Raw genomic sequence first — 19,769 nt, 5'->3', positions numbered from 1 at the left:
TGACCTTGAAAAAGTTATGTTATTAAAAAAAATGGGTTTTTTCAGGAAATTTCTTATGTAAATAGAATTTTTTTTGACCGTCGGGTAGACAATTAAAAGATCTATTAAAAACGGTAGTAAAAATGCGACATTGCCATTTAAAAAAACCTCTGATGGCAGTTTTTTTTCATTCTAAATGTACGTTTTTATTCTTCAATACATTATATAGATATGTAGATTGTCATTGATGAAATTCATGATTTTTTCTTAATCCAAGTAGTCAAAAATGTAAATACCTCGCTAATCCGGAAAACTCTCTAATTCGGCGAGGCTCAAAATAATATCTGTCCGGATTATCGAAGTTGTACTGTACTTAAAATATGGTATCTACAGGTTAATATTAAATACCGACATTGAAACCAGCTAGTAGGTGTACGTAACGTAAACAGATTTTAACGAAAATATTTCAGAGCAGGACACAGAGTGAAAGCATGATACATTAGAAATGAATAGTGCTCAGGAACAAACCCTGTCAAGTCAAGTCTGGAGCCCGGCGGTCTTGTAATTAAAAAAAGCGCACAACGGGGCAAATATTTCTTCACTGTTCCATTGTGCGTCGTTTCCATTCTGTGCCTGTGCCCCCGACCCAGAAATTACTCCATACTTTTCCTTTAGATATCTGTAGGAGATTGCAGCTAACATTTTAAATAGATCAATTTAAATTAAAAGTGGATTTATCAACTTACTTACGGCAAAAATCTCCCTAACCATTCGGTAAACTGGCATCCTCCCCAATTTGGACCATTTACTTCCCAAATGTTTTTAAATCACCGGTGAACACTTTGTTTTGTCTCCAAAGTGAGGCATTTTCTCTTTATAACTCTGCCTGTGGCCTACATGATATCGTAATTTTTTCAATAATTATAATCTGACAGTGTCAAATTTTTTGACAAATTCAAAACGTCTGCTTTGAATGTCCAATATTAGAAAAAATAAAACACTTTCATTGCAATACAAAAAAAAGAAAATTCCCTAACAGTAATGTACCGGGTGATCAAGAAGGACTGTTTAAGTTGGCAGTTCAATTAAGAAAATTTTTTAATTCGGTTACTTATAACACTGCAACCGGATATGTTTTGTTGGTTTATTTGACAAATATCTGATGTAGGTATACCATTAACAACGACAAGCCATCAACAACTGAAAGTTACTCCTGTTATACGATTTAAAATACAATTCAGTGTTACCAACTTAAACAGTCCTATTTGATCACCCCGTATATTGAAAATGGATGGAGTTTAATTTGCAGCGTGATCAACAATGACTGACTCTGTTGGCAATGAAACAATTGAAAAATATTGGTGTTTTTCTGTTTCGTAATTGGAACTGACCCGATGTTTTAACTTGACACAACATTAAAAAAAAAATTCGCCTGTCAACTCTGTCAAAGCTGATAACCGGAAATGCGTTTAGATTACAGTGGTACCAAAATTATTCAAATTTTCATTGTTACCAACAGATTCAGTCATTCTTGATCACGTTGTAGAATCAATTTCAACTATGAAAATTGGCATAATCTTACGGCCGTATGGAGCGCAGCGGAAGCTAGATAAAACTGAAGAAGTCAATATTTGATCATTGCTCCATTTTGTTGTACAACCAAGAGCAATCTATTCCTCATGGACAGGCACAGATTTCGGTGATAGTTCGAGGGTGCCTCGTTTTGTTCCACGGACGACACCCGCCTTCTTCCAGAACCTGGACGCCGAAGGCCGAACCACCGTCCCAGTGTGTTGCCCGTAGAGTGTTGCCACTTCCTCATAATGGCATGCCCTTCGATAACCCTAAATTCGTCGAAATTTGCCCATACGACACACCCCTCTGGTGAAGGGTTACTATTTTGGCTTTAGTAAATTCAGATTCGGCTGGCATTGTATCACTAAATTAAAAAATTAAAATTTGTTACACAGTCGAGGACTGGTTTACGAATCTATGAGGGGCATGATAACCAACTCAATAGACCGGGACCAATAAACTTGATAGACCGTCAATTTTTCGATTTAATTTATAAACGTCATAATAACAGTAAAGGGCAGCTTACAATGACATTTTTTGATACGCCAAAATTTGATCGTTCAAAATTTTTTGTCCGCCATAGTACCTACTTTATCCAGTACTATATAGCTGTTAGTGCTAAAGTGCAACTGGAAAATATACTAAACATTCTAACCTCCAAATGTTGTATTCACCTGCAGAAAGATGATTCGTTTTCACCAGGAAGTTGTGGTTAAGTAGGTACTACTTACAAGACATTTTTATAATTTGGAACATTATTAACATAATTTATTTTGTAAAATTACAGTTATTGTAAACATTAATGTTAACAGTTCGCCAGTTTAGAGAACAAAGCAGAAATTATTTGGTTACTGTCAGCTTTATTACTTCTGGGTTAGATGTCAATATGTTGTACCTACTGGTGCTTCTCTTACGGTACTGATGATGGAATTGTCAATGTTGGTGGTTACATTGGAAGCAACAGCTAAAAATTCAAGTAGATTAAAGCACTGTATCGAAGTTTGTGACACAACTCACAATTGTTTGAGCTGTGGCTGCAACACAGTACATTTTTTTTTATGTTGAAGGAAGGCCATTAGTCATCACGAATCATTTTAGGAACTTCAATTTTGTGTCCATAGGGCAATCAAGGTTCAAATATTTGGCAATTTTGTTTGAAATTGTCCTAATTGTATTAATACCAATTGGTGAGGTTAGGTCATCATCAACCTCAACCTTTTTCGTAGGTACCTCATGAATTTTTTTTTCGATTTCCAGACAACTTTAACCTTCCATATATTTCTGCACAGTTTCAACCCAGTTTGGATTGGTAATGGCAAATGATCTACAAATATTGGTTTTTGCGTCAGTTATCAATATAATTTGCGAAGGTCTTTGAATATGTCCTGTATAATTCCTCACTCCATTATGTCTCTCACAAGCTATCTCCGAATCAGCATGGCTTCACAAAGTGTCGGTCCACCGAGACGAACTTGGTGTTGATCAGTCAGTATTTATCTGATGCATTAGATAACCATTCCCAAGTTGATGTAGTTTACACGGATCTCTCGAAGGCCTTCGACAGGATTGATCATGGTCTTTTGTTGATCAAATTGGAGTCATTCGGTTTTTCGGATAGTCTTGTGGAGCTAATAAGGTCTTATTTAAGCGATCGATTTATGTACGTGGGAGTGAATGGGTATGCGTCTAAGTCCTTTAAGCAGGAGTCCGGCGTTCCGCAGGGTTCGGTTTTGGGTCCGCTGTTTTTAAATATCTTCATAAACGATCTGGTGGACGATCTGGACGTACCGCACCTCTTGTTTGCTGATGACATGAAGATTTACCTTACGATAGACTCGATTGATGATGCTCTTCGACTTCAGGGCTGCATTGAGGAGATCTCTAGAAGGTGTAAGTTAAATAACCTTGTTCTCAACCATCTTAAGTGTAGCATAGTCTCATTCACAAGGAAGACCAAGCCTCTCTTATTTGACTATAAAATCAACGGCTCCATTCTTACAAGACGTGAGTCAATTAGAGATCTGGGTGTCAACTTCGATTCCAAACCATCCTTCGGCGAACACATTCGGACCATTGCGGGGACTGCCTTCAGGGCACTGGGTTTTGTTTTGCGTGCTGGCAGGGAATTCTCCGATGTCGCGACCCTGAAGCTTCTGTAGATCACCTATGGGAGATCCCGGCTCGAGTATGCTTCCCTTGTGTGGTCGCCGATATATGATGTTCACTCTTCTCTTCTGGAGCGAGTGCAACGCAGATTCCTGAGGAATGTAGTCTTCATGTTGAATGGTGCATATCCGCCTCGTGGGTGTCCACAAGGTCTTCTGCTCGGTGAGGTTGGTCTGCAGTCTCTGCTTGATAGACGCACGGAGCGGTGATCTTTTTGTTCAAATTGTTCAGAGGGCTGCAGGAATGTCCTCACGTTCTGGAGAGGATCAGTGTCAGGGTTAGCCGGTCGGGATCTAGGGTAAGGAGTGTTTTCTACATCGGTCAGCGCCACACGGACATCGGGCTCAAGTCACCCGTCACTCGAATGCTGCGAAATTACCAGAGTGTCGAGGCCCACATCGATATTTTTTGTTACAGCATTTCGCAAATCAAAATTTTTTTCTCCATCTCCTCGTGAACCAGGGCGATCCTACTCAGATGAGTGCTCGGTAGTTGTAACCTGGGTGTTGGGATGCTCTCTGTGTAATGGTTGTTGTGTTGTGATTGTGTTTTGTGTATCATTCTCTTTTGGCAGGGCTTCTAATTGGGCCTCAAGCCTGTTAGCCGTCAACAATAATAATAATAATAATAATATCTTCTATTGACATTTTCCATTTTTAGAGTGTGTAACTCCTTTCGGACACAGGCACCACAAAAAATTTGTGAATTAAAGAATAGTTATTACATACTTTCATGAGTAGAAATTGTCTTATGTAACGTTCTTTCGATTTTGTGGTAGTAATTCAGAATTTAGTGCTGCCACTAATCGTGCTGCTTCTGGTGTCACATTTAACTCACTTTCTGAACTAGACATTTTTTCAGTCGATTAACACACGAGAATTAAATTTTCAAGCACTAACAATGAAAATTTAACCTAATAAGCACAGTAAATAATTTGTTAGGAAAAAAACAAATGAGCGGTCACGGTCAATACAATAAAATTAGTCTTGATTTTTAAAAGATGTAATATTTTGGTCAGCCGAAAAGTCTAATACAAATGTTGTACGGGACGTATTTTCCGGCCCTCCAAATAATCAGGCACTCGGCTGCGCCATCGAAACCAGTTGTCGTGCCGGAGAATTCACATCCCGTACTCTAATGTAAATAACTATTACAAATTTTGTGTGCATTACAGATAAAGAGGGAATTACGAATTAAATGTGGATGTAAAATTGTTACGAGTTGTTTGCAAATATTTTCTTGGGCCAAATATGGTAAAATTTCTGTGGCAATAGCTGCCAATTCTTTTAAAAGACTTACAAACTGATAATTTGGATAAGTCAAACCGTTTGAAGATTCATTAAACGTAAAAGATGCCCAGGGGTTGAAGGAGATAATATAGGAGAGAGACAACAGTCGCAGTGAAATTTTTCATTTAATTTTTTTACAATATACACTGGTATGAAAGTGTGGAGTACTTTGTTGGTCCGGAATGAATGAGACGGTTCGATGCGTGATTTGAGTTTAATGTAACAATAACGGTAACAACGATGAATAACAAACAAGTAACAAATGAATAACAAAATAACAAAACGAAGTTAGCGAAGCGTAGTCGAAGCGGTTGCTGTGCTGGTTGGTCGACGAGAGAGCGAGTTTAGGGGCGCGACGTCTTTTATACCCTTCGAAAGCGTCTCGACGGGTGTTCCCTCATAGCGCCGACGCGCGACGTTTCCCTTCTTGGTTGTTAGGTGTCGTGGCTCGTCGGTAAGGTCGGTTTCTTGTTCTTTTGGCAGGTGCGCGGATAGAGGTCGCCACAAAAGCAATAGAAGCTGCATATAATACTCCATTCTTTATCTTGGTGAGTGGCTTTGGGAAATTTTCAGCCGTCAAGTTGAATTTAGGGATCTTTGAAAGTTCCAATGGAAAAGTGCGTTGGTAGTTGTTGAAAAATATTCAAATATTACAATAATGTACAGTTGCGGCTGTTGAAAACTCAGACACTTTGACAACGCCAAACTTTTAGCTTTGTAAATGGTATTGAAAGTGACGTTTCTCAGAATGTCATTCAAACATTATCCACATTAATTTCTCTCGCAATGGCTCTTATACTCACACCGTCCCTCAGTCAAACACATTTTTGCAAATCAGATAATTGCGGCATTTCAAAAGTTACGCGCGATTCTGACCTAATATGTCAAATACTGACACTGACTTTATAATCCTTGATGAAAATCCTGTTTACGCTAATCCAATTTTGGAATTTATACAGAGCGTTTAAATCTTTCCTGTCTGAGATTTCAACGGCCGCAACTGTACTTACAGAGACGCCGCAAACTCTTTCTATTTATTATTTTTCGGGTTAAATTGCTCATCATTCGTACTCACCGAGACGACTGAGACATAACCTCAAACGTGTCATCTTCATTTCGCATCGTTTTCTAAAATTTTAATAACTCGCTTGGGAATTTCAAAATGTTCTAGGCCGGCCACACACTTTCCGGTCAAATTTGGTCCGGTTTATGGTTTAAGAATCCGGTTAATTTCTTACACCCAAACTTCCATGCAATATTGCCCGGCACGGGACGGGAATAATGTTCGGTCGACGGTCGGATTGACCGACGACGGACGCCGATAATTTTCATATCGAGAACGGTTAAAATTTAAGAATCGATGTGTACACGGCTTACATATTTACATTTCGCGACATAAGATCGTGAGGTTTGGACATGAATGCTTGACGAAGATTCTGAATCTGAATGACAGCGATGACAGTAAATATTTGATTCACACGACACACAAATTTGGTGGAAAAAGTAAAACTTACAAAGCTACCCATGGCTTGCTTGATCGCATCGGCCACTCACCAAGATAAAGAATGGAGTATATATACACTTCGCCGCAAAATTAACGCATACTGTTTAAAAACTTAAAAAAAGCCTGTAAATTTTAATTTTAAATGATGTATTATGAAAAATGAAGTTACGTTATAATAGTAAAGCATTTATTTTGTAATTTTTAATTAAATAAACAGAAATATACAGGGTATTTTGAAGCTTAACAAAATCAAATTCGAAAAAAAAACAATTTAATAACGCGTGTTTCATCCTCTTGCATTAATAACTGCTTCACATCGTCTACCCATACTCGATATCGACGTTCTAATGTCATTTTGATCGATAATATTCCAAATTTCTGTAAGGTGGTTTCCAAGATCACCAAAACTTAATGCAGGTGGATACAAGGTTTTTAGGCTTCTGCCCATATTGTCCCATAAATGTTCAATGGGATTCAAATCCGCGCTGCGAGCTGGCCAATTCATAGTGACAATTATAACTTCCTGAAAGTACTGTCTCACTATCTGAGCTGTGTGAGGCCTAGCATTGTCATTCATCAATATGGAATTTTCGCCGATGTAAGGTGCGTAAGGTACAACATGAGGTTCCAAAATGGTTGTTACGTATCTGTCTGCTGTTAACCTTCCCTGGTTTACAATTACTAGCTCCGTACGGCCTTCTAAAGATATCCCACCCCAAACCATAATTGAGCCTCCACCATAACTGACGGCCTGAGCAATGTTACATTGAACGTAAAGTTCCCCTGGTCGTCTATAAACCCTCATACGCCTGTCATTGGAAAATCTACAAAACCTAGACTCGTTCGTAAACAGCACTCTAGCCCAATCAGCTTCTTGCCAGTTTAAATGTGCATGAGCAAATTCTAAACGATGTTCTGCCGTTAAAAGTGGACCAGTAGCAGAAACGTAGGGTAGTAGCTGATGTCCTGCTAACCTTCTCCTAATTGTGTCTTGGCTGATCAGAGCGTTATACCTCAAAGAAAAGGCTTCTTGAAGGCTAGTACTTGTTACAAACCTCTGTCTTAACGTCTGTAATCTTAAAAATCTGTCTTGATTAGCCGTTGTTATTCGTTTTCGCTCCTTCCCGGTTCGTCTTTTGTTGATTCAAGTTTCTAGGTACCGATTTATTACTCTTGAAATGGTTGATTGCATCACACCAAAACGTTCTGCAATACTTTGCTGTGTAGGCAAATGCTAATGCTATGATGCGAGTGCGAGAAAGATAACTCTCGCAGAGAGAGACAGCACACAAAAGTAATAATAATACTGATACTAATCAAATCACCAATCAATATAACACATCAGACTTGATGCAGTGTCAGGATGTCGTAATTTAGTAATTGTCAATAGATGAAATAATTGGGTGAACGTTACGTTAACAATGGTGTCGTGGCGGCTTGAGTCGTGGATCGAGGTGATCGTGGTCTGCACATCTATCACAGGCTTACCTCCTGTAAAATAATAAAATGGGGTGGTGAGTAACCAGTTCGCTGAAAGTGTTGTTCGAGCACAACCAACACATATTTACAATAATGAATCACACACACCTTAAATATGGTACCATCGCAACGTCAACTCCTAATACCTTTGGTGATTGTCAAATATTATTACATATTCATTGAGCTCTAGTACTTTAGGTCATTATCAATTAACATTAACTAATTGAGCTCTGTCCAGGGTTATGGGAAAGACTAGGGTTCACACAGAACCCTCTAGGACTCAGTCCTCATCTCAATAAACAACTGTAATCAAACGAGGCGCCCTGATAACACTCAGCGACCCTCAATCAATTGTGATCACCATCGCGACGAAGGTGTGCAATGAGTACAAGTACTTGCTCCGCCCGATACACAGATGAGCAGCCCTGATAACACTCAGCGACTCACTCAATCTGTCTCACATCCACTGGCAGCTCCCCGGTCTCTGCCAGTCCAATAGATCACAATCAATTTCACACCACTAGCAGCTCCACGGTCTCTGCTAGTGTACAGTTGCCGGAAACAAAGGAAGGGTGGACAGTCTAATTAATTAGCTCGACATGTCGGGGCTCAATCATATCAAAGTTAGGAATCTCATCAACTGTCATTACAACTCTAATTAAATTAACAACATGATCACCCTCAATGGTGAAAATAACATTATCATAATTAATTATAACTCACGAGCAGTCCTGATCTCAGTCAGCGACTCTCAATTAAATATCAATCGCGAGCAGTCCTGATCTCGGTCAGCGACTCTCAATTAATTATTATTATTAATCACGAGCGGTCCTGATCTCAGTCAGCAACTCTCAATTACTTGTAGATCACGGGCAGTCCTGACCCCAGTCAGCGACCCCCAATTAATTATAAAACATTTGAAGACTCACAATCCTAATTGTATTTAATTATGGCCATGATCGTTATCAAAATCAATTATTAAACTAGGTAAACTCACCACAACACCAACAGAAACAGGTCAGTCAGTGATACACTCACCTTATTGAATATTTTCACACCACCACAACTTCTGCAGGAAAATCGGGTTCCAAATAACGACAGCGATCGAATTTTGTGTCTGAACGACTGTTTATTTCCCAATCCCTAACGCTTTCTTAACAAAGAAATCTAATCGGTATCAATCACGTAACGTGTACCGTCTTAAAACTATGAACTAAAACAGGAAACAAAAACGGAAAAATCACGGCCACACATTGCGCCGTCCTACAGCTGCGTTCTTCCTTTTTCGGAAAATGCTACAGCCACTGTACATTCTTCCGGTGAAAGATTTCTTGAATGTCGTTGATTACAATTCATTTTATTATAAAATATGACAGAAACAATGTCTACCTCACTTGGTTAATAAATATGTAGCAAAATTCTTCGATACCAATGAGCAAAAAGTGCAACACTTTGTTTTTTTTAGAATTTAACAAAAACTAATCAATGGTTTTTAATGAATATCGCACAAAAACATGAAGATAATCTGAATGAACATTTTTGGTTTCCAACTAGCAGTGAAAAAATTTGTAAAATGGAATACGATTAATTTTTTAAATTATGCGTTAATTTTGCGGCGAAGTGTAGTTACTGCGATTAACAATAATAATTGGTTTGCTTAAGTTTCGAATTTTCTCAAACAGTTGAAAGGGTATAGTATCAAGGCCGGTTCACATTTTCCGCCAAACAAATTTTCATATCTTTTTGAAACTTCTTGACACTTGAAAAGATACGCCAATCCGTCGCCTGTCAATCATTGTTATTAACAGTTTTCTCCGCTAGTTGGACCGAGTTACCAAACGATTTTTTTAGGTTAGCGGAATCAATTTTGTACCCTTATTGGGACGGCCGTATGGAGCGCAGCGGAAGCTAGAGCTAGATCAAGTTGGCCATGGACGAACTAACTGGAACTTTTTTTTTTAGATTTTTTTACAAAATAAATGAAAATTAGACAGTTGGCAATGATTTCGTTTCACTCGCGTTTTAAAATGGCCCACTCGTGCCAGAAAAGGCCCAATTTACACACGAACGAGTTGAATACAACGTTTTTTTGTTCGACGAGCCCCTTAAAGGCTCCAAATCGCTTAAAACCTTTAAAATTAGCTTGACGTTTCGTTTTAACAAGTTGTGACATTTATCAAAATCCGTTCACATAGGAGAACATTCTCAAATTCTGACAGTGTTGTAGTGACCCAGTTTAAAATTTAAATTTTAAATCCCGGTACCGCCACGAGAGCGCGCCAAATGTAAACGTACTAGCGGCTAGACTAGGTACTAAGGAATGGGGTTGGTAGTCCTGGGGAGTTGGCAACAGGGAGAGCGGAAATATAGCGGCGGTGAAGCGGTCTCTCGCGCGCGTGGTTGAAGGGGGTAGGTCACTTTTTGTTTGGTTTTTCGAAACGAACGCACCGTGCGAAGAGCGAGCCATATTCCAAAATTTGTAAGTTAAATCTGAATCAATTACACTACCGTCCCGAGTAGATATTTTGGGTCCCTGTGAGGAATCCGACGTTTTAATTCATCTCGGGTAATTTGTCCCACGTTCGTTTTCTTTTTGTGTTTTTTTTTTGGACCAGGACCACGTGGTAAGGGTATGTTGTAAATATCATTTTGTTGCATGCTGTTTCTTTCGAGAAGCGCCCATTTTGTTAATTTTAAGCGTTATCCCTAAGTTTCTCCCGGGAGGTTCGTTTTTTTGGTAATCTGTTAATTTCGAAAATTAGTAGCCGTCGTCCGAACCGCGTGCGTCCATTTTGTTTTGCATTCACTAACATTTCCTAACGGCACTCGACCCGCCATTTTTTTTTGTTTAGTATTGCCAGCTATTATTGTATTCGTTATTTATATTGCTTACTGATATTTGTGCCATCTTAAAGAGTTCTATTATTTTATCGTTGTTTAACTTTGCGCTTTGTTCTCTTTTATTTGATCATTGTTTAACTTCGCGCTTGGTTCTCTTTTATTTGATCATTGTTTAATGTTCCGCTTTGTTCTTTTTATCGTTTCTTTATGTTGTGGTTTGTTTTGTTGAATTTTCTCATCGTTTAATGTTACGCTTGGTTCGATTGAATTAAACTCGGGTTTTTCATTGTGTTGTTGCTAGATTTCGGAAAAGTTAAAGTAAAATGTTGTAAGTGCGCCCCTATGGGAGCTAGGTGACAATCAGGAAGTCGTGGGGTTGTTTAGTAAATTTCTGTGGAAGCTACGGTTATTTAGATCCGTTAGCGGAGGCGGTCCTAAGTCTTCGCTTATGCGGCGGCGGGATGTTTTCGTGAAGCTTCCGTCGAGGTTATAGGGACTTCGGGGTCTTGTCGGGAAACGGTTGGTTGGGGACGGTGGATCTAAATCTTTGCTTATGCGGTTTAGTGATGCTAATCGTACGACCCCGAGACGCTCTGTCACTTTTGCTTGGTCGGCGAAATAGTCTGACGTTCATTAATACTCCGAATATCTATAAACGTCGCTTGGGTTCAAGATGATTCAGATAATTCTTCTGAGTCCCCTCGCGGCCGAGAGTTTGTTACCTCCAGCTCTAAGCTCCAGTTGGCGTACCTTGACCGCGTAGTTCCAAATTAAACATTGTTTTTGTCATTAATCGAATTGTAAAATATGAGTAATACCAATTTTTTTTCATCAAAGTTATTACAGGCATTTTTAATAAAAGGTATTTTGCGTCCCTCACATGTGTGTTTTATTTGCGGCACTCTTCCAACTGGAACCCTCATCGTTTGCATTCCGAACCTTTTCCGCCAAAAGAAAATCACAACGTAGGGCTCCTCCGATTCGATGACGATCACGACCACATTTGTTACCGTTTTGCGCAGGTTCGAATATTTGGCGGAAAAAGTTATGTATTCAAATCATTACAGTGTCGAACAAAAAATGTTTAATCGCGTCGGGTAATTATTTAAAACCCTCGTATTCGTCTGGCTTTGTTGCACATATTTTTAATATCAATTAATAAATCTGCCATAAAAATTTCAGACTGCCTAAAGTATATTTTTTGCGTAGACTAAAAAAATGACTTTGAGGCAGTCAAGCTCTACTTCAAAACCGTCCAAATAATCTGGCATTTTTATTTCTGTAATCTATAAATGTTAAACTAAAAAATTAATATAATTTCAAGTTGCCTAAGAGTATATTATGTTATGATTTATTGGGTAGTATGAATAAGAATAAGCATTTGCTTATACTATATATTTGTCTTTTTCTATCTAATAGAGTCCATGTATTTCTATCTCTTACTAATACAAGTAAAAGCATTTGCTAATGGTTTATGCATACGACCCATTATGTTATGAGGAGCAAAAAATAGTATATTATATATTGAGGGAGAGAAATGCATGATTTTTCCTAAGGTGCAGTTTGTAGCCAGAGGGCGAAGCCCGAGGGCTACAAAGTACCGAGGGAAAAATGAGCATTCTCTCCAGAAGTATATATACACTATTTTTTTCACGGTAGGGAGTAGAAATAGCACAAAAATCTCAAATTTTAAGAATAAAAAAATGATGACAAATGAGTTGTCATCTTTCGATGAATTTAATGGAATTAGTAGTCTTTGAGATTTATGCCTTGACAACACAAATTCCTTAATAAACAAAGTTGAATTTTCCGAAAATTTTGTGTTTTACGTGACTTTGCGTAAATGGAAAACGAAGAACCCCTCGAAATAATTGAGGCCGCTTCTTCAGCGGTTCTGAATCTCTTGCCAAACAAATCAAGAAAGTTGTACGATGCCGCTTACAACCGATTTAGAGAGTAGTGTGTGGAAAAAAAAGCACGCATTTATACCGAGAACGTTTCGCTAGCGTATTTTAGCGAAAAATCCAAAGATTATAAATCCTCTACGTTATGGGCCCAATACTCCATGATAAGGTCGTCTCTAATAGTCAACACAAACATTGATATAAGCAAGTATCCAAAATTGATGGCATTTTTGAAAAGAAATTCGGACGGTTATCAAGCGAAAAAATCTAAAGTCCTAACAAGAGATCAAATGGAGATTTTTTTATCTGCAGCAAATGACAACGAGTATTTAATGATTAAGGTAAAATCATACAAAAATTATTTAGACTAAATTATTTTACTTAACATTTTAGATTGCCTTGATTTTTGGTATTGCGGGTGCATGTCGTTCAGATGAGCTTACAAATGTTACGGTTGATGATATTGAAACTTCAAATTCATCTTTAATCATAAAAATTCCGAAAACAAAAACTAAGATACCACGAGTTTTTGTGGTAACTAATATTGAAGGCAAGGTAGATTTCATTGGTTTATTTCGCAAGTACGCGGACCTTCGCCCCTCTAATGTTAGCCACCGTCGTTTTTTTATTTTTTATAAAGGAGGGAAATGTACATCGCAACCAGTTGGCAAAAACACGTTTGATAAGATACCAAGCATAATCGCAACCTATTTGGATCTACCAAATCCATCGATGTACACCGGCCACTGCTTGCGCAGATCTTCAGCTACTTTGCTGGCAGACTCGGGGGCGGATATCACCACTATCAAACGGCACGGGGGCTGGAAATCAACAGCGGTGGCTGAGGGGTATATACAAGACTCCGTTCAAAACAAAACCAAGATTGCAAACCAGGTACTACAAGCCGGGACTTCGACCAACAGTACAAACCAAGAAACTATAAACTTAACATCCAAAGAAAATGTTTTGTGTGATTTGCCAGCTAACATTAAATTTAAAAATTGTGCTTCGGTATCATTCACCGTGAATGTAAATAAATAAATATAATTTGTTTTATTGATTATAGTGAATTAGTGTTCCACATTCATAAATATAGTTTTCAATATAAATAACTTGTTGGGTTTTATTTGTATTTAAATTACACTTTTTGCACTTATCCAAGGCGATCTACATTTACCAGGCCATGACACTGACCAAAGACAGTGTGCTATGGAATGGCCTACCACAGTCTGACAACATTGCTTCACCAACATTTAGTGAAAAAAATCGAAATCCACTAAACTTGTCATTGTATTTACATTTGTCAAATATGAGTGATCTAATTTTACGACAGTTCAAAAATGCGTAATCGCATTGTAACATATAGTTTAAAACCACCTTAGGGACAGAAAAATAACAGTGCTCATTACTGATCAAATTTCAGATGCTCTGCTGTGTTCCGGACTATTGAAACTGTTTGGTTATAAACTAACGCGAGGTGGGCATTTCCAACTTAAACATAACAATTTGTTCTCCCCATTGCCTAAATCCCATCCCATTTCTTGTAACTTGCTTCCCAGTCTCATTTCAATATTCGTTTTTAAAACCAAAAGATTTTCTCCAGTGATTGTGTCGTCATTACTAATTTTGATTATTTCTTCCCAAAGTGTAATTTCTTCGTAATTAGAAGTTATTGGAACCGCGTTTGGCACAAGTCGCTTCATTTTGTCCCCATTGATAAATAACTGTTCCGCTAAAATCTTTAGCACAAGCATGGCTACTTTTGCGAATTCTTCACTATTCGATTTTTAAAATCTCTTCCAAATTGGCTTCGTTTCCTCATTTGATGGATACTTATATAAAAGTATTTAGCTACCTACGTAATTTGAAGAAGAAGACGCATAATTTGAGTTGCAATTTGATACGCAACACTTAAATGACATTTTTAATTCAGTTTGACGAATTTGATCAAGGACTTGTCAAAATTTATTTTAAATGTCTATTGGTTTCAAAATTTTTGTAACACCGTAGGTCATGGAATGGCCTACCAGGGAATGTGGCAACACAGCCAGTGTCCAGGCCTGTAACTTAAGACCGCCTTGACTTATCGTATATTTTTGTCACAACTGTCAAAAAAATGAAAACTCCCTAGGGAGCAATATTTGCAAATATTTGCTCCCTAGGGAGAAAATGCTCTACTTCTGTCACGATGTTGACATCCGAAAAGTTGATTTCTACTCCCGATCGTGAAAAAAAAAGTTTTATGTGCTGCGGCTGGTAGATTGGCTGCCGAACGCAGTGAGGCAGACAAACCAGCCAAAGCACATAAAACTATTTTTGCTCCGAATAACATATACTATTTTTTCTTCAAACCTTCATATCAAATTATTTAAGACATGTTAAGAAACCAGGTACGAATTTCAAATGATTTAGCTAGTTTACTTTACTGCCGCTTATCAGCGGAGATAATAACTTCACGGACGCCCTCAGCGGAGATAATAACTTTATCTGTGACACTTTAGCATTATCAAAGCAGCTGGATAATGTCATAATTTACGGACGTTTGAAGAAAAAGTATGTTTTTTGGGATTAATTTTTTGCAAATATCATGTGCTGCGCAGTAGTAAAATAACCGCAAACGCCCTTGGTGACTCTCGATTCCAGATTCACTAATATTCAAATAGTACAATTAATAAAATACCTTTCCTAAATTAAATTCGTCATCAGCTCTGTCGGTATAAAAGAAATTACTCATGGGGATAATGGAAACGCAAGTACGAAAAGTACCTACAAAATTGTAGAAGCAGTGGCGGATGTTTTTTCGGTAAATTCTAATCTAAAATAAAACTCTCCCTAAGTGCTGTACAGGCTTCAGTCCCAGGAGTATGTACAATTGCGGCCCCTACAAACTCAGACACCGGCTTTTGACACATTCTGCCAAATTCAAAAAATTTGTAATGTGTACATTTGACTTTTATCCGGTATGGCAATGTCAGTGTCAGTTTTTTGTAAGTCAGAAGCGTGCACAATTTTTACAATGCCTCAATTAAACGAACTGCAAAAGTCGATAATTAGAACTAGACTAGAGGACGGTATGAGCATTAGGCACATCGCAAATGAAATAAACGTTGATAAAAACACGGTACTTTTGGCAAAACGAAAAATTGAGGAAACTGGAATTATTAGAAGAAAACGACAACGTAATCTTACGAGATGATCTTAAAATGTCGTAAACTCTTTCAGAGCGGCAGAGAATATCAAACCCTGGTGAAGATATGCGTTTAGTTAATTTTCTAAGGGAGCACCCTTTTAGTACCGCAATAAGAGCAAAAGTGGAAACCAATTTTCCTGGTTCCATAAGAACCAGTCGAAAAAGAATAAAAGAGAGTGAACTACGAAATCGAAGCGCGGCCAATAAGATATTTTTGTCAGTAGCAAATAAAGAAGAAAGACTGCGTTTCGCCTTTCAACATATAAACAATGTCAACTTTTGGGAAAACGTAGTCTTTTCAGATGAAAAAACTTTTCAATCATGCAGTAATGGACGGGTTCGTGTTTATAGACCAGTTGGTGAACGATTTTCTGAACAATATGTTCATAAAATTAAGCGTAGTGGACGTTTTTCTGTGAATGTTTGGGGGTGGGTGAGTTCCCGTGGAACGGGAATATGTGTTATAGTGGAAGAACGATTGACAGCTTTAGTTTATAGAGATATTCTGGAGCAAGCACTGTTACCTTCAATTCTACCCATTTTTGGAAATAATTTTGTATTCCAACAGGATAATTGCCCTATTCATACAGCGCATCTAATAAGAGATTTTTTGCAAACTAATGAAGTAACCACATTAGACTGGCCAGCGAGAAGCCCAGACCTCAACCCCATCGAAAATATTTGGGGTATCATGGCCAAAGAAATTAATACTAAGATCTTGCCCCAAAATCGTCAAGAATTAATTCAAAGTATCTCGGATACATGGGAGCAAATATCTGTGGATTGTGTACAACGCACAGTTCTGTCAATACCGAGGAGACTCCAAATGGTCATAGATGGTAACGGTGATACAATAAAATATTAACTTTATTGTATTTGATTTGTTCAATTTTTCAAATTCTTTATTTTATACGCCACTGACTTTCTTTCAGTTGGGTGACATTTTATAAACTTCAATTTTAGGACCATGTTACACAGCCAACATTTTTTATTTGTCACACTGTCTGAGTTTGTAGGGGCCGCAACTGTACAAAATTTTAAATGAAGGACAAGGACAAGGCTTATGGGAAACTTTAGCATCCATGACATATCCCCAATTTTATAATAGGTTTATACCTATTGTTAATTTGGTTGAAGATTCGGATTCGGACTTGGAAAACAGCGACGATGACGAGGATGAGTAGCAAAATGCAAAATTATTTCATTGTTACGTTCAACTGTCTTTTCGTATTTGTTTAGTGCAACTTTTTTTTTTTAAATAATTAACAGTTATTTAATAAACTAGTTTGTTAATGAAGGAGATTAATAATCGAAACTGTTTAAAGCACGAACGAGTGTAGCGAGTGAGTGCCTTTAATAGTTGAGATTATTAATCGAGCAATTAACAAACGAGTTGATTACAAAATTTTTTCGTTGACCGCAAACTTTTTTTTTTGCGATAAAATTTCAAATTAAAGCCAAATCAAAACCAATTTCATCTTTTTCGATAAAGATGAGACCTTATAATGCTTTTTTTGTCCTCAGGGTAGGCCATTTTTAAAATTTTCAACACTTTCTGTTCACTTTTCCACAAAGAATGTCAGAAGACGTCAACTCTATTCACATTCAATTTCACGTAAAAGTCACGGTTGCTAAGAAAACCTAGTTACCTTTGAAAAATATGACATGCGAATTATAACCAATAAGGTCGGCTTTTAAAAGTGAATTCGTAATTGTGCAGTTATGGAGCTATAAAATATAGAAAACCCTACTGCAATATCTGCTGCAGTGTTGGTTGTTTATACTTCAAAATTTCATCAAAACGTCAAAATCACAAAAATCGTTGATTAATGAAAAGTAGTGTATTAATGAGGTCCATTAATACACTATATTTTAGACAAAATAATTCATTTTTCTGTTGGTCATATGTTAAGTCATCTTTTTAATATCTAAATTCTACACTAAAAACAGCAATTTAAAACACGTTTCCCAGAGCAACGTGTTTTAAAAAATTTAAAACACGAAAGTATAAACAAGAATGGTTTATTAATCACGAGTAAGTATAACTAGTCAGAATGCTCCAGCAATGCCGAAAATCAAAGCAGCCTATAAATTAAGGGAGATAACACCTTCAATTTTTTCGCATGATGTCCCACATTTATCTGTTTGAGGTAAGCAGTTAGCAGTTACACTACCAAACTTCTCAATGCACAGGTTTTCTTTCACTTTTAAAGAGGACTTCAGCATCGAGTAATGCGGCCAAAGTGATGCAGGTGACAACGTTTCTTGCTACAAATCAAATTAATTAATTATAAACTATTATATGTAACTGAAAATGGATAATTCCAGACTTACCTTCTCGTCTAAATAAGCGAGTATTACCTCTTCTGTTACAGCGGAGACTTTGTTATTTTCTCGCCAATAGCAGAAACTTGAATAAACCTTCTCGTAGGCAGCTTTAGACTTCACGGATAACAATTTTTCCCGCAATAAGTTCGCTTCCTTTAAAATATTTTCAGGAACTTCGTTTGACTTTTCCATTTTCGTTTATATAATAAACAACATATCCATAGCGACTTGTGACGAACGTAGTTGACCAACAGAAAAAATTTTGAATAACACTGTTGCGAAAACTTATAAAGTATCTCGCGTGTCTATGCAAACGACAACCTCGAACTTTAAACTTAGGTTTTCGCATTCGTATTATTAATAACTATAATATTGAAATTAACAAGCGGTCAACAGAAAACAAATTTAATTTTACAATACTTCGATTGGGACCAGTTTTGACAGAACAAATGACGTGACCCATAACCTAACTTTTTAAAGGCCCAAATTCGCGGTAAAAAGATGTGTTCACAAGACAAAAGTTACTAAATTTAGTAACTTTAGTTCGTCATTACAAAAATGAATCTACTAGACTATACATATTCTCCGACTCATTTTGTTGCACCTGTTGTCTGTTTCTCTTGTATCCACCACTCCACGTTTGTTCTGCTGAGTGCTGGTCCTTTTTTTCTTCTTCCTTGTGATGTCTATTCGAATATTCTTACTGGTCATCAATGTTTTTTCCGTCCGTACACTTCTGTGCATTAAAATTAAGCACAGCATAATAATATTTTATTGGTAAATTTCGTCCAGCGAGAGATTGGGAGATTTTAAATTGTATAACACTACAAAATGCACTAGAATACAATAATTAGAGCATAATTTCAGGGCAAAAATGTTGCTGCTTGAAGGGTATATTTCAAATTTTACGTGCGCTAGGTAGGTACTACGTAAGTACTTTCTCTACATATAATTTAGTGATTTTTATGTCAACCAATCTCTTGCTGGACAAACTAAGGTACCTGATCCAAATAAGGCCCATCTAATTTTTGATTTCAAATATCGGTTAGTAAAAACAATTAGAACTATGGATGCGGGTTGTAAATGAAAGTTTATTCTTTTCTTAACATAACAGCATAAAACATATAAATAAAAAAATAATAACAAAGAAGTTATTCCTTTTAAAAAAAAACATTGTTTGTAGGCCTTATTGCGTACAATGTGCTTAATAAGGCCCACCCATTAAATTCTCGATAGAAGTTAATAAAACACCATTGTCTTCTAGAATCTATATACAGAGTGTCTCAGAACTCACGGATCAAATTTACAGTGCGTTTTCCTTGGTGATAACTGAAAGCAATAGCGTTTAAAAAAAGGACAGGGTATAACCGATTTTTTGTAATGAATAATTGTTGTTGACCAATCAGAAGGACGCTGTTAATTTGAATTTCACGTAAATTTAACCAACGGTTTGAATTGCCTAGCAACATAATTCTAGTAAGAATGGTATGGAATTTCAAGTAAATGTTTGGGCA

General features: G+C 37.3%; 2 long non-coding RNA genes across 2 annotated transcripts; both read right to left on the bottom strand.

Annotated features, from left to right (window-relative positions):
* Positions 1-1,029: 1,029 nt before the first annotated feature.
* On the bottom strand, positions 1,030-18,585 carry LOC138141570 (uncharacterized). The gene is made up of 3 exons (XR_011163190.1): positions 18,262-18,585; positions 18,036-18,195; positions 1,030-1,918 (listed from the first exon to the last, which is right to left on the bottom strand). It is a non-coding gene; the product is annotated as an uncharacterized lncRNA (long non-coding RNA).
* On the bottom strand, positions 5,116-6,298 carry LOC138141474 (uncharacterized). Its single transcript, XR_011163166.1, has 2 exons — positions 6,085-6,298; positions 5,116-5,604 (listed from the first exon to the last, which is right to left on the bottom strand). It is a non-coding gene; the product is annotated as an uncharacterized lncRNA (long non-coding RNA).
* Positions 18,586-19,769: the final 1,184 nt, after the last annotated feature.

The sequence above is a fragment of the Tenebrio molitor genome, chromosome 1, assembly GCF_963966145.1.
Source record: "Tenebrio molitor chromosome 1, icTenMoli1.1, whole genome shotgun sequence".
NCBI lineage: Eukaryota > Metazoa > Arthropoda > Insecta > Coleoptera > Tenebrionidae > Tenebrio > Tenebrio molitor.
This window is presented reverse-complemented; position numbering and strand designations above follow the sequence as displayed.